The sequence below is a fragment of the Stegodyphus dumicola genome, chromosome 11 (genome assembly GCF_044657685.1).
Source record: "Stegodyphus dumicola isolate Sdum_Otavi_A_Nest chromosome 11, ASM4465768v1".
In the NCBI taxonomy this organism is placed as follows: Eukaryota; Metazoa; Arthropoda; class Arachnida; order Araneae; family Eresidae; genus Stegodyphus; species Stegodyphus dumicola.
The window spans coordinates 140,714,620-140,730,968 of NC_140778.1; the positions used below are offsets into that span (position 1 = coordinate 140,714,620).

Sequence of the window (16,349 nt, forward strand, 5' to 3'; positions counted from 1 at the left end):
TGCTGAAGCTCCTTGCGATGATATGCACGACTTTGAAAAAAAAACACAAGCAATATATATCAATACTTCTAGAAATAATTGAAGGGGTACGTTGTAGCATACGTTTAATGTCCACATTCGTTGTTATTTTTAGTCAGTTCTTCAGAATGCCTTGGATGCACGTGGCTTAGGGTCGTTGAAAATGCATTGTCAGTAGCGTGCTCAGTCAAAAGGTCACCACTTTTGGTGGTCGTGTGTGCTTAATGCATGTTTTATTAAAGAAAATAAGAGTAGACAATCTCCTATAACAAAAAAATATATTAAATACTAAATTACAATTTAAATTACATTGCAGAGATCAACACAGAGCTCGGAACACAGTTCGTGTTAGCGTCGCGTACACTTGACCGACGAGAAGTCTGAGTGAGTAAAGATGTCGCTTTGCTGCTCCGATCAAGGAGGTTAGAATACATGGAGATGGCGTCTCTGCTGTCGCAATACGAGGAGAGTGAAGCCGGGGGAAGCAAATAAGCCACGCCTCGTGAGGGCAAGAAAACGCTTCCCTTACTATGTGAAGTGAGGTTAAACGTCAGCTTGTTTGAAGTTTTGAGTGTGTTTTCTGATTTCTTATGTGAAGATGTGAGAGGGTTATAAGGTACTGAATGGTTACATTGAAATAATGTCTACATTTCGGACTTCATTTCCATATAAAAGAATGTTTCTTTAACATGCATAAATAAGTAGAATAATTGAAATGTGCGTTTGAAAAGCCGTCAGAAAAGAGTTTGAGTATTTTCTCGGTGTGACGTGCGCGAAGAAACATCTATAATTCTCAGATTTTTCTTCAATTAATGGTTTGAGTATTATACTCGTAATTAACTGAGTTGTAAAAGCAAAACGGTAAGTAAACAAGGGAAGGGGGAGTGGTCAGCTCATCCTGGAAAAGAAAACGCGTCATTTTAAAGGTGTGATCATATTATATTACAAGTCATATTTTATGTATTTAATTTTATTTTCTGTTCAAGTAAATATTTAATAACAGGATTTAATTTGGGGTGAAATTTGTGGGAGTTTTAAAAATAACAATGCAGAATTTAAATACTATTTTTTATCATTGTTCATGCAATTTAATATTTTTCAAAACGTAAGTACTATTTCTAACATGGAAAATTGAGAATTATACCTGTATATATTTAGAATAACTAAAATATAATCAATTAATGGTTTGAGTATTTATTTATTTATTTTCACAATACCTTTATTGCTAGCATTCATTAATGACAGCATGTAATTACATAATGCATTTCTCATTTAACTCATTTTAATGGAATCAGTCCCTTTGTACATATATTTTCCCTCTGCATATCCTGATAATCATTAGAATTGATACAATTATCAGCACTTGCAGCCGTTTCCTTGGATATGTTTTAAACATGCACAGCAAACTTTTATCTAACTTTGAGCAAAGTATAATTAAATAAATGATAATATACATGTTAAAAGAATATTTACCTGTGAAATGTAATACCGGATGCTGCTATTCTGCTATTTGTATCGCCGAAAGCGACGCAGGAATTTACCATTTTGGCAGGAATAAAAATTGCTTCTCGGAACAATATTGCAGCCGTCTACAAGATGATAGAAAATGTAGAAATAAAATGAAATGGCGGGAAAAAGTGAAAGAAAAAGCGCGCGAAGAATCCACGGTCTTTAATTTACCAAACTGGGTGTGGCTAGGTTCTGCCTCATCCGCTGAAGAGCTCGTCAATCTTTCTAAAGCCACGACTACTAAGGGCATGCTTTCCCCTCACTTTTTGGCTTCACTTGGACTGCGCGAAGGGCATCTCCATGTATTCTAACCTCCTTGGCTCCGTTAAGACCTGGATTTTACACGTGGCGCCATCTCATGAATAGAAGTTGAAGTATCTGTCGGAACGCCACATGTACCTTCTTGCAGTTCGGGCAAGTACGTAGGTTATATTTGTGATCTGACATCATGGACCTTATAAGAAATAGACTAACCCAAACGGGTTTTCTCCCTCGTCTGAAGCGTTGTTGGCTGTCACCTTGATCACATCCGGAGGAGTAGGGACGACTTGCAGAAATTTAACATTGGTTGCCTATTGCAGCGTGTATAATTATCAAGAAAAAGCTGTATGTAGCGCCTCATTTCACAAATTAGAATTTTTATATTTGAAATTGAGATAGATTTTTAAAACTTCAGCATATTTTTCAAACATAATTAACGTTCCACATAATTATAAAGCTGTTGCATGCTTTCAGGACTGGATACTTTTTTAGCTTTTCCTATGCTGTAAGGAAATTTGTAACTACTTCTTTTAGAAAATAATATTTTAATTCTGAACTAATAGAAAATTTCAAACAAGCAATTTTCTCTTGCAATTTTTATGCTTTTTATTGGTGTAAATAAGTAAAAAGTACTAAAATATTTAAAACCGAATTTTTGAAAGTTTTTTTTAAAATTGTAAATTGTGCTGCTTTTTTAAAATTATAGATGAGTATTATAGCACAATTTCTATAAAGGAATTTTATTTCAATTATCTTTCATAATACATCATAGTGATAAACACTTTCGATGCCTTAAAATTTTTATACATTTAATTCTAATATTAAAATTGTATTTAATCGTAATAATTAATTTTGCTTGTATTTTATAGTGACTATTTTTTTAAATTTATTTTTAGTTCTGCATAAGATTTTTTTTCTTTACTGTTAATTTAATTTGTTAACCAAAAGCGGCGGTCGCCGAGAAAGGCTATTAGTTTCGAAGCTGCATTTTGCGCTATTTTACAATAAGTGTACGTGTCTCCTTGCAAATTGTTGTTACCAAATACTATCGCCCTGTATTATATGTAAAGAAATTAAATAATGAAGAAATCTGCATGAATACACGTATTTTTCTTGCACTGTGACAAAAATGACAGTATATAGAGCCATCAAATTTTGAATAATGTAATTTTCCAACCGAACTTGGGCATCTGGACGGCCGAATTTCGAATTGATTTTAATCTATTTCATATTTTGTAAAACTTTAAGGAATTTTTGATTAACAAACTCAACGAGTTCGAGCACTGTACGTAATGAGCGAGCACTGTACGGAAAATAACAGTTGTATCTCCAGTGCGGAAATTCTAAAGATATGCTGTTTTCAAATGTATTTGGTTTACGGGCGAAGAACATGATATTCAATAAATATAGGTAACACACAAAACTTTAAAAAACGGTTCCTTTTGGGCGTAATATAAAATTTCAGTGCTTCTAGATTTTATTTTATCTTTTTTTTTTTTTTTTTTTCTTTTATTACGCTTCGAAAAGTTTATGCTCCGAATTTTATGAATTATTAAAATAACTAATCCACTTTAATGTTAATAATTTAATGATCCTATAATCAAATAAATATGCTCGTTTTGTAATGTTATTATTGTTTGGAAAATCACTGCCTGAAATTTTTTATTAATTTTTTTTAAAAAATTATCAGATCTTGTTTAATTTTACTTATTTATTTCAAAGCATCACATACTATCAATCTTATTTAATTTTACTTTATTTTTACGCAAAATTAAGTTCATAAATTTTGTGCTTAGAGTTTTTACTGTTTTACCAAAGTAAAGATGTTTGTACAAGAATTACGCGTGAAAAAAATGCGCGAAATGTAGTAAAAAGTTCTTTAATGAGATATATTAAATCCTATTTGGAAAAAACTGTGGCTTTCATAATCTCATCACTATACAACGTATCACATTTAATAATTAAAAAGAGTTATGTGATACAAACACAATAGTTTTCAATGTTAATATAAACCAGATCGTCCCTACTCTTTCTTGACGACATGTCGGTTACGCACGCCCCGCCTACTGGGTTAGTCTATTTCTTATAAGGTCCATGCCTTACAAGAGTCTGATAGAGGGTGTCGCCCCTGCCTTTGCCACACCCTCTATTTGTAATCTTATAGTATATCTCTATTTGTAATCTTTGATACTTTGGAGTACTTCCCTGCAACCTGATATACTTACACTATAGGACTCCTGCTAATAGTATATGAGTAGGTCCGTAAGTGAGAAATCGGCAATTAAAAGAAAATTTTAAAAATAATAAAGCCTGAAAGTTTTGAGATTTTAAATTACGTCCAAAGGAGCCTTTTTTTTTTTTTTTTTTTTTTTCAACGTTTTGTGTGTTACCTTTATTTATTAAATATCATGTTCTTTGCACTTAAACCATAAAATTCAGTTCCATAGCAATGTTTCAAAATAATTTAAAAATTGATCATGTCTTTAGAATTTCGGATAAACAGTTCCGCGAGCTGGAGATAAAAAGGTTTCTTCCCCTTGTAGAGTGTTGCCATAGCTCGCTTTTAAATCATTGAGTTTGTTACTTAAATATTCGTTTTACAAAATATGAAACCGGTAATAGAACAAATTCCAAATCTCAAATTTGGTCTTCTATATGCCCATATTCGTAGGACGATTACGTTGTTCAAAATTTGACGGCTCTATGTACCTTTGTTTTATCACAATGCGAGAAATATACATACATTTATGCAGATTTTTCATTATTTAATTTCTTCAAATATAATGCAGAACTCTAACATTTGGTGGCAACACTTTGAAAAATGATTCTCCGTTTATAGTGATTCAACGCAAAATGAAAACAATAGTCCTTCAGATACAAAGCCCCTTTGGACTAAAAATCCCATATATATGGCATGGCAGTCGGCAAGCTTGGTTGAAGATGTGGTGCAGTCTGTTAGAAGAAAAGGCAATCGTGCACATGAATACTGCTGGTCGAATCCAAATACAAATATAACCCAAGTGTTTTATTGATCTGTTATTGAAACAAGCAAAGATATGAAGTAATTTGTTAATTCGGAACTTAAAAGCATATGCGGAAATAGACGTTATTCTCATTCGTGTTTACGATTTTTAATTCTTTAAAATGAATGATATAGATTTCTGTTATGTCAATTAACTTAACCTTATTACACATTTACTCCGTAATTTTTTATGTTTGATATTTCTATCTGATATTTATAATCATCATAAAAGCTCCTCTTTCTCAATTTATTTGAATTCATACTTTTCACGTAGGCATCTGTAATCCTTGGCAAAGAATTCGTGAGTTCTTTGCCATAATGAATGATTTTATTCTTGTTCATATTTGTTTTCCAATGTAATTTATATATATATCCGAGATCTGGATGTCCATTATCCGAATTGATCTAAAATCCGGAATTCAAAGCCATCAACAGTTTTTTTTTTAAGAATTTTTTCCTATGCTTTCTGCATGGGCATTTGATTTTTTTTACCCCATTACAAACATGTGGAAAGTTCCGATTCTTAATTTCACTTCGGCAGTAAATAAAATGCCTCATTATTAAAGAAACAATCATGTTAGCATAAATTTGTGTGATCAATAATTTGGCTTCGTAGCTGCTTGACATACATCTCAAACCGAAATATTCTACATAGAAACATCGTTGATTTTACACTACTGATACTTATATATCTGAGTTTGTTGTTGCACACAGCCGCAACCACGTGCAACATAATTTTTTTATATTAGTAATTGAGTAGCAAAAAGTATGGTAACCTTTTGTGTTGACATTACGCTTCGCGATAATTGCAGATTTAAGTTAAATGCGCTAAGAAATGCTGACGAGGAAAAAATTAACAAATATTTCTTTCTATATGCTAAAAACAGATTTTGTTAATGATCTCATAGACCAAAAGATTTAGTGCTATTTGAATTAAGAATAATTAATTTGTTTCACATAAACTCAAAACCTGTTGGATTTTAAAAGAATGTAGTTTGTATTTTGTACGTACTTTCTTTTAATATTTTACTTAAATTATACTTATAATTTACAATTACTTATACTTTACTTTTTGGCCACTAATAATTGTTGTTAGTTTGGTTTCTTGGAAATGGCAGCAGGGCAATTCATCTGCTGCCATCTAACTATATCGCCTCATCACAGCCAGAGGAACAGACACGACAGTACCAGTACAGTCCCTGCCAAGTCTGAACCAACCTAAGTACAATACTCGGGTTCTAGTCCTGTGAAGATTGATTATATACCCCCGTGGTTGAGACTGCCTAGATACAGATCCTAACCAGTACTTCCCAGGAGTTCTTTTGAGTCAAACCCTGGGGACGGGGTTCTGTCTGACAGGCCTTGAGTATAAGTTGGCCTTTCTTAAGGTAACGATCTTCCATGGAGGTAAGAAAGGACTTACTTCCTACCTCCACATGCGAGCTTCAGATTTCTTAACAATCGGCCACTAGTAGACCTTTCTTGCGGTAAGATCATCACCAAATAACCTTCGTCAATAACATGAGGAAAATTTAACAAAGATAACTTTAATTCATATTTATTATAATGCGTAGTCTTGTGAACATTTTAAATCATTCAAATTATCTTTAAACAAACGGTGACGCAATACTGCTTTTTCTACTTTTCTTGAGGCTGAATTGTTTCCTATGTTACAAATTATAAAAATATTTAAGGAAATCTACGAGTCAATCTGATTTCAGCATATCGTCTGCAAAGAATCAGATCAAACGTTTCTACGACGATGTTAAAGCAAACAGGCTTAGAAATATTACAAGCACCGGAAATATAGTTATGAGCCTGAGTGTTATTCAAATGTATAGGGTAAAAAGCAATTTGTAATGCTCAAATCCTGTAAGAAGAGAGGGCATTCAAACCTGTAGCAGCTTAGATTTTTAGGTTTGGTAAGTGAAAGAAGAGATGAGGTAAACGGAGAGGAAAAGACGAGGGTATGGGTCATTTGTAGCGCGTTTTTCATGTGCAATGAAGCTGTATTAAGCGGAAATTTTTCAAGAGTAAGTTTCACTTTTCCTTTAGTAAGATCGACTATATTGTTCTAATTTTTATTGATCATCTGCCCTTTTTTTCTATTTGTTTTGGAGGTTGTTTGTTAAATTCACATCAACACGTACTTCATTTAACGGCGATCCGTGCATTTCCGTTTTTAATTATTTCGCAAATTCAAAGGAGTTTTTTTATGTGAAACCAAATCTGCTTGCACGGCATCTAACGCGATTCTCAGGTGACCTACTAAAGCAGCATGACAGTCTTATCGATTGGGATTTCTAATGTTACGTATTATAAACCCTCGAAAGGGTTTCCAAAAATTGCCTCTGCCGACGGTATTTCACGTCGCCATGGCGGGGTATTGGGAAAAGTTTTCAACTAGCAATAGTCACGCCTCGGTAGTACCTCATTGGCTATGACACTGCCTCTGCGCAAAGCTAACGAAACCTTGGTCACTTAATTTTGAACATAGTTTTATCACAGAGAAAGAGTGGTTGCTATTGATCAATAATCTTATAATTTTTTAAATGTTGTGACTCATTATTTTTGGAATACAGATCTGAGACAATATGAAGAAAGAATGTCATAATTTACTCATGTTTCATGTATAGTTTGTGTTTAGTATACTGAGTGAAAGAGTGAGTACCTAAAGATTTCAAGTATATAACTGATATTATAATTCCTTAGCAGGCAATCATACCTGTTAGGATTTAAAGCTAGGTCCTTTCTCTAATTATTAATTCGTTAGCTGCAAATACTGTAAATGGATAAGCATATCATTATTTAGTAGTTTAATATATGACCAAATTAAATCATTATATGATATTAATTTGGAACAAAAAATTCCTTTTTTTAATTTTTATTGACAACCATATTTAAAGTTATAGCAAAAACTAAAGTTGTAAGAATCCTAATAAGCAAGATAATATTGAAATGTCCTATAGCAATGGAAAAATTAAAGAGTTATATTTTCTTAAAAGTTTCTTCAAACAAAAATTGGTTCATCTCTTCTTCATTATAAATAAAGCCTAAGTTATAGCTACTAAATTTGTACTGGTTGTATTATGTGAAAAAAACACTCTGGTATTAGACAGCTACCGCCCTTAAGCCCCGCCTACTCTCATTGAGTTGTGAGCGATGCATATAGGCCAAAAACTATTGCCGAAATTTACTGCTACATATTTCTATAAACCATAAACATTACTTGAATAACCTAATTACTATTATCATTATAATTAATATTAAAATTATAAATACTAAATTCGCACCCATTGTATTGTGGTCGAACCCATGAGCTACACCTACTTTTATTATTAAACCACGCCTCTTGATCATAAGTCCTGAGCAGCGACTAGAATACGAGGGACTCTTAACCAAATTTATTGTTGCATATTACTATAATTCATAAAAGTGTTATATGAATAGCTTAATTGTTTTTATGTATTGTTTACTGTGTACTATTATCACAGAAGTTATGAACTGTTGACTGGTCGCCCCCTGTAACCACCTTTGACCGTACCTACTTGTCATGAAGTTTAATATCATGCGCCCACTGGGCTATGTTTTCTTGAGCCGGACAAATCGTGCGTATCTGTACAGACGAGACGAGACGTTGACAAGTATAAAAACCTTCCATAAAGTAAAATGTTTTTATAACTAAATTATAAATTCTTGATTATAACGACAAAAGTAAATGAATAATTAAACGCTTAAACGCTTTCATTGATAATTTTTCCGTAAATCAAATATGCCCTTTTTCTAAAATTTTATTTAAAAAAAAAATTAACTCAAACGAGTGAAAACATTTGGAAAATGAAATTTAAAAATAAATAAAAAAAAAGTTCAAAAGAGGCGCAAAATGAAATCTAAACACATTCTTAAAATAAATGTCAATATCATTTAAAAGGTATAATGTTACATACATTAAGACTGACAGATTATGATAATTAAGATTAATATATTAAACACATATATATTAAGATATCTCTATGTTTCTGCATTTCCTGTATATAAAGCGTTATTTAAATCTTTGCAGTTACATTGGAATAAAAATGTAGAAATGGCATTGTATGTCATTGAAAATTTTATATATTAATTAAATTTAAATTAATTAACTTAAAAATCCATTTACCAATAATTATCGCTGAGTATAAAAAGGGCCTTGCCATTTCCTGGTTATCTTTCGCGTAGTGACGATCTGTGACGCCGAATCAAGAATCAGTCTGCTAACTGTATACGAAGTTTGAAACTGAACAGGACAACATTGAACAAAGATGTTTTTTACAGGTACAGCACCGCGAGAAAGAAGTTAACATAAACCATTTGAAGCTTCTACTTTTGACAATGAAATTCGATTAATAGCTTTCCTCCACGTTTTTATTATTGGTGATATGGAATAATTTAATAAAGAGAATTACTGAATTACTTGTTCCTATTAAACTATATGACAATTATTTTTCTTTTTTAAGTTCCTTATTACTTTATGAGTTTTAAATAAAAGGATATTTAATAGAAATTTTACTCGTTTATTTTCATCTTTTTAGTCCCAATGATAGCTTGTGAATGAAATTATTCAAGAGAAAAATCAAAAATCGCTTCTCAACAATAAATAATCACTCTTTTACTTCCAACAGCTCTATTGGCCAGAAAAAATCCATAGATTTTTACCAAAACACCAGAAATTGCTTTATAAAGAATTTTTTCATTAAAAAGATTTTCTTTCGTCGTAATCGATGGTGCAAACAGTAAAATTTTAAATTGTTTATTAATGAAGGAGAGGCGAAACAAATCGCTTCAACATTAAATGTTTAAAATTCTAAATCAAATATTACATCATATCGTATTGTCTTCTACAGTAAGTGTCTATGCCAAATTTGAGCTCCATAGCTTATCAGGAAATAGTTTAAAAATCGGCGGTAAAGTTTTAACAATAGTGACAAACCCCACGAGCGAGTTAAACAGGAGTTTATAAAACCACGGTTAATAGCAATAATAATTTTAAAAACATTCTAGAAAGGTCAATTAATTAATAATCCTTTATCGTTTTTCTTTTCAAAGAGAATGAAGAGTTTGCTTTATAACCTTTATAACATTTACATGTAAGTCTTTATACATTTTTCAATGTTCAAATTTTAAAGTGCCATGAAAGAATAAAATATTATGTTTCACGATAAAATTAATGGAATCAGCTTTTAAATTAAAATGCTTAGAAAAATGTATACAAATTTATAAAATGTAATTTCTCTCAATTTTTCTCCCCTACTCACTGATTCGAAGTACCATCATTATCCAAACCTAGTAAATTATCTTGTGCAACTAACATATTTGTTACAGGCCACATCACCAACTAGACAGCTCTGTTAAATGAGTTCAGCAAATTTCAGTAATCTATTGAAAAATGCAATGACTTTGTCTAACTCTGTTCCAGAAAATATGGCTTTCACAGCGTTAGAACCCATCATCTTAGAAAAGGCCAACTTATACTCAAGGCCAGTCAGAGACAGGAAGGTTAGGATTCTAACCTCCTTGGTCAGACAAGACAAAATTCAAGTTTCCAGTTTCAAGTGAGTATGGCGCTCGCGAACCGTTATACATTTGCTATATATTCAACATTTTTAACATAGCTCGTTAACAAAACGTGTATTTTATTGAATGACTCAAAAAGCTTGTCTGTGAATCAACAACCGATTATGTAAACAAACGCCTGGAATTGACGCTTTGAATTTCTCAACAGCAAAAGCATTACTATAAATTAAGGCCTCCGCTCATTTGCCATACCGGAATGCAAATAAATTTTAGCTCTTCCAATTAATCCTTTAATTCCCCTTCTGAAACGCAGAACTGATCTTGAAAAACACCTTTGCTAATGAATCTTTATCTCTTTTTCTACTTATTCAGATTTCTCTCAAATGTTTCTTTATTCCATACTGTGACATCTCTCGCTTTTTCCTCATACATTCACGGCCATGTTGGCTTTCCTATTATTTCTGTTTTATCCCTCTTTTCTTGTTTCCCCCAACTCTGATAAAACTTATCTTTCTGATGTGAAAGTAGACGGTCTTTGACTTTAGGAACTCCGCAATTCTTCTTCACTGGCATGGTCTGAACGGCTACATGTGTACTGACAGATCTCGGTTGGACAAGGAGGAAATCCAGTCACTGTGATATATTCAAATATGTTTGCATTCTACACTGATGTCCATAAATTAAGGATAATGCAAGATCAGGCAAAGGAAGAGTTAGAAGAAAAACAAATTTGAATTGTTTGATATTATTAAAAAAATTAGCGATTTTTTCTCCCTGGAGCAAATTACAAAAAAAAAAACCTATTTATAAAAAACCAATATTACATGTTTGGTATGATTGCTAATACATTGTATGTCTCCCAGACGATGCAATACAGTCCGTACAACGCCTAGGCATGCTGAGTATCAAATTATCGATCTGATCTTGGGGGATATTACACCACTCAAAAAGCAGTGCTCTCCGAAGCTCCGGTAAACATGTAGGAGAAGGTTGACGGGCTGCAACTCGTAGGCCAAGCATGTCCCACACGTGCTCTACTGGATTCAAGTCCGGTGAGAATGCTGGCCATTCCATACGGGTGATGGGTGATATCCTCCAATTGAAGGCATTCGCTTATGATGTTTGCATGGTGAGGACGGGTGTTGTCATCCATAAACACAAATTGTGCGCTCATGACGCTCTGAAACAAACGTACATGTTGTTCCAGAATGACGTCCCGATAGATTTGGCTTGTCATGGTTCCAATTTGAACATGCAGGTCAGTTCTGGAACCCAGAATAATTCCACCCCAAACGACCACTCATGCACCACCGTAACGGTGTCGTTCAATGATGTTTTCTTGGTAGTAAAGGGTACCTTGAGCTTTCCATATGAAAGTCCGGCGAGAATCAGACTGCAAGCTAAACCTGGACTCGTCAGAAAACATCGCACAAGCCCACTGTTGCAGTGTCCACAATGCACGTTCTCTACTCCAGGCTAACTGCAGGCGACAGTGAGTTGCAGTAAGTGGAACACATCTGACAGGTCTACGAGCATATAGACCAATCTGCCCTAAGCATCTGTACACGGTCTGCTTTGAAATTGTCGTACCAGTGACTGAAGGGAGCTGACGAGACAGGTCTGAGGCTGTGCTCCGCCTGCTTCTTTTGGCAGTAACTTGCGATTATATGATAGGGAAATTTTCGGTGTCCATTTTCCTGAATGCATTTATAAATTTCTAGCCTAAAAAGGCAATTTTATTGGAAGAGACTGGTTATATATTAAGTAAAACGATCACTCTATTTCTGTTAGGCCCAGCAGTGGCCGAGCGGTAAAGTCACTGAATCACTGAACACTGACAGTTCGGTCCAAATTTTGAATCCCGTGAACGGACAGGCTGCATGGGTGTTTTCCCCATGTGTAACATGTATACAAGCCAGTTTTCCTTAGAAAGTCCTCCACAAAGGTATCCCTCCCATTAGGCCTGGCTTTGCCGTAATTACATAAACCAAATCTTCTGGCCGTAGGCCCCGCGGTACGAATTCCTGTGCCCTAGTACTATCCCATATTAATAAATATGCGATGCCTAACCTGTACTTGTATAGGGTGTAAATAGCATTTTAGATTAAAAAAAAAAAAAAAAGTAGTTCCAGTGTGGTGAGGAGTAGGTAGTGTAGGTGAATTACTCTAGTTCCTGACAGGGAAAGGAAATTTCATTAGTGGGAAGAGCGAAACGACTTTATACGGGAATGAATATAGTGTGATGTGTTGAGCAAAGTAGTAATGAAATGTGAAAGTATTAGAAATTTAAAACCATTGGGAAAAGGGGGACTCATTGTCAGCTTAATGTCATCTCGGCTAACTGTCCGTGTCGGCTAAGTGTCCTTGTCGGCTAAGTGTTCTGCTGGGTAAGTGTCTGTGTCGGCTAAATGTCCTGTCGGCTAAGTGTCCCTGTCAGCTAACTGGTGTTGGTTAAGTGGTTGTCGGCTAAGTGTCCGCGACTGCTCGAACATTGTGTGCTTCGGTATACGCCTGTTCGGAAACCGTTCCTGGTACAACCGTAGTGCTGCTCTGCGATTCTCATTAGCAGCACCATACATGAGATGCATGTCAGCTTTTTCCCTGTGCGTAAACTCATCCATCACGCTCGACATCAAAATTATAAGTATAATTTAAGAAAAAAATTAAAGGAAAGTACGAAAAAAAAAAAAAACTACATTCTTTTAAAATCCAACATCCTCCCGCCTAAAGTTGTTGGGAAAGAACTTAACCTATTAGAAATATTAAAGAAAAACTTAATTGAAAAACATAAAAGAACTGAATTAAAGTCCAAACATTTTTAAAGTCTAGTCTTTGGATAGTCCTGATTTCTCCTGTCCTGATTTCTCCTGTTTATTTTTAACATCCCCTCCTGTTTTTTTATGCAGAATACTTATGACAAATTTCTGTATTACTGGTGGTGCTTTTGATGAAAGAAGAGGTAAATCATTTTCATCATATGAGTCATTTTTTCAAACAAGAATTTACCGAACGAAAAGGATTGGCTCCTCCATATATTCCATATGCTAATTTTCCTGCTGTCCATAAATCTGATCTCGAATAATCAATCACTGAGAAAGGTCCTGCTTCAGCATTTATAACTTCTGGTATCATTAATACTATATTTCCACCTTTCTTAGAATCATATGAATTGTAAACCAAATAGAGGTCTTCAAGAGAGCATCCAAAGTCAGTGACTGCAAGTCTAGATGATGAGGCTCCGTACTGAAAATCTAATAAAGTACTGCAGTCTTTAAATCTCGATGAGTAATACAGTCAAAAGTCGTTAATTCGGACACCCATAATCCGGAATGATCTATAATCCGGACCTCAAAGCTACAAATTTTCTGGTCGAATTCGTCGAATTGACGCATGCGCATAGGCGTTTACGTTAGCGCGTAAGACTTTCACGGCTGCGAATGTGCGTGTGCGAATGCGCGTTTAATGTATAACGGACGGTATAAGCTAAGCTAAAATTATCTAATTCAGTTAATGTTGCAGATTGCGTTGTTCCTTAGTCTTCGAATTGGATCCGGCTTATTATTTTTTGCAGACTGTTAGAGCAATTTTATAAAAGTAAGCTTGAACTTTCGATTATATCAAATAGAATTTCCGATATATATTTGCTAATATGTAAAGGATCTAAAGCGAAAGTATGTTTCGAAATCCGAAATCTGTTTATCAATTTCACGCTGCTCGGGGGGGGACGCTGCAGTGTGCAATTAATTGGAAGTTGATCTGTCAGCACTATCCTTATCTTCAGGGCAGATGTTTTTATTTTATTTGGCTTATAATTCCTTACCAAGTGTAGTATTTCATCTCGATATGCTCCGTCTTTGATATGATTTAAAACAAGTTCCCCGTTATTATAATTCGCTTCCGATAGTAAAGAAAGAGACAGAGAGGTTATTGAAAATGAAAAAATTTCGATTGACAAATTAGTCGGTATTCTCGACACAGCAATTATAGGACTTGAACAGCTTTTCTTGTTTACTAAACAAGAAATTATGTCTGTTTAATAGAATTAAAGAGAAAATATTATCACATGAAACGAAGCAACTTAAACAACTTACATTGAAAGAAATGTTTAATAAAGTAAACAAATAAATATTAAGCTTTTTCTTTTTGTAAATTTTGATACCTTTTAGATCATAATTGTTCTTTATTTCATAAATTACGGTTTCATATTTTTAATTTTGTAATTTCTGCATGCCATCTTACCAGGTGACCAGAATCATCCATTCCATTCAAATATTCTTTTAAATTGCAATTGTATTTCTTTATAACATAGTCATATTTCTACCATATCCATCAGTCAGAAAATGAATAGGAAAGTCTTGTGGATAGTTGGTGAAGGCACCAGGAAGCAAAGGTGTTTGATCAGCAAAAGCAAAATACATTTCAACTATATTTGGATGAGGAAACAATTTCTTTTTCCTGACTTTATATTTTGTCAGTTCACCCAAAGAAAACTCGCCGATAATTCGCGAAGAATTTGCATTTAGATAATTAAAGATAAATCTTTTTAGCCAAGCAATCAACCGTATCACTTTGTCATAGCTTGAAAAATAATAATTGTACCAACTTGATCCTTAATGTCTGTATCCATTATTTTTCTTTTCATCAGTTTCGTGGCTACAAATGCTTGAGTAACTTAAAGAACAGATAGAAGAGTGACCATCTGAATTTGTTTTTCTCTTTTCCTTAGCTATAGAATGCTCATCAATATTTTGTTCTGTGACGGGCCAGTTAGATGATGATTCTAATAACCAAGCAGGTCCCTCCCACCATTTGCTTGATAACAGTTATCTAGCAGAACATCTTCAAGAAGGCAAATCAGCTGGATTCTGGATCCCAGGATGGTGTGAATGCGCATCTGTGACATCATCTATTATTCCCAATTCAGTTCATTCTTTAAAGACATCATCATAAGTATCAAATAATTTTTCTGAATTCAGCTTTTTTGTTGAGACTTCAAGTCTTCTTATCGCTATATCTTTGCTAGTGAGGAGAGGCAAATGATCATCTTTCCGCGGAAAGGCAACTTCATACCGCCTATCATCCTTAATTCTTAGTCTCTCTTGAAAATATTTCTTCGTAATAAATTCCTTTTCCTTTCGTGATTTTACTTCGACTTTATCGGATATTCCTAAGCTGTCTAAGGAAGAAAGGTCAGGAATATTGGCATCTTTTACAAACATTGTTACAACCGTCATCGTCGTACCTTCCCTTTTAGCATTCACTGATGTTTTACCGATCAGTGTCCAGCCCAGGTAAGTTTCTATGGCTACAATACCACTAGAAAGTACTCTTTTTCTGTCCGTGAAAAGTCGACTAGCTACATCTGCACCAATTAAAAGATCAATAGGACCTGATGAATCTTCAGTGTCATAAAATGTATATTTGTTGTGTATTAATCGTTATTATTTTCAAGCTTATATTTTGCTTATTGTTTCAGTTTTGACCTGTAATTGAAGTTCTAATTTCTTTTTTTTTTCTTTTTCTTTTTTGTTGTTGTTGTTGTTGTTGTTTAAAGTTGGTTGTAAGTTTAAACTGTAACTTTTGTAAACTTTAAATTTAGGTTTGGTTGCTTTAAAAGTTTGAGTTGAAGTTGTTTAATTTTAATTTGAGGTTAGGGACTTAAGATTTTTTATTTTTGTATTTTGTTGTTTTGACCCTTAAAAGGTTGTTTAACTTTAATTTTTTTAAAGCCTTTTTGCTGCACTTTTGGTGTGTTAAATTTTTCTTAACTTAATTTTTATCCCTCTTTCTATTAAAGTTAAACGAATACATATTTTCTGACTGGCGATAGGAAAAATTTATTGTAATTGTAATTCAATATGGATATTATGTATGTATACTTTAATTGCTGCTGAAGAAACAATTTTTATAGTGCTGACATTTTTTTATGAATTATATTGTGTACTTAGTAGTTTCATTTTTAATTTTCCAAAGTCATTTTGTGTTAACT

General features: G+C 33.6%; 1 non-coding gene across 1 annotated transcript; it reads right to left on the reverse strand.

The window, feature by feature from the left end:
- Positions 1-7,133: 7,133 nt before the first annotated feature.
- On the reverse strand, positions 7,134-7,274 carry LOC118190297 (U4 spliceosomal RNA). Its single transcript, XR_004758404.1, has one exon. It is a non-coding gene; the product is annotated as a U4 spliceosomal RNA (small nuclear RNA).
- Positions 7,275-16,349: the final 9,075 nt, after the last annotated feature.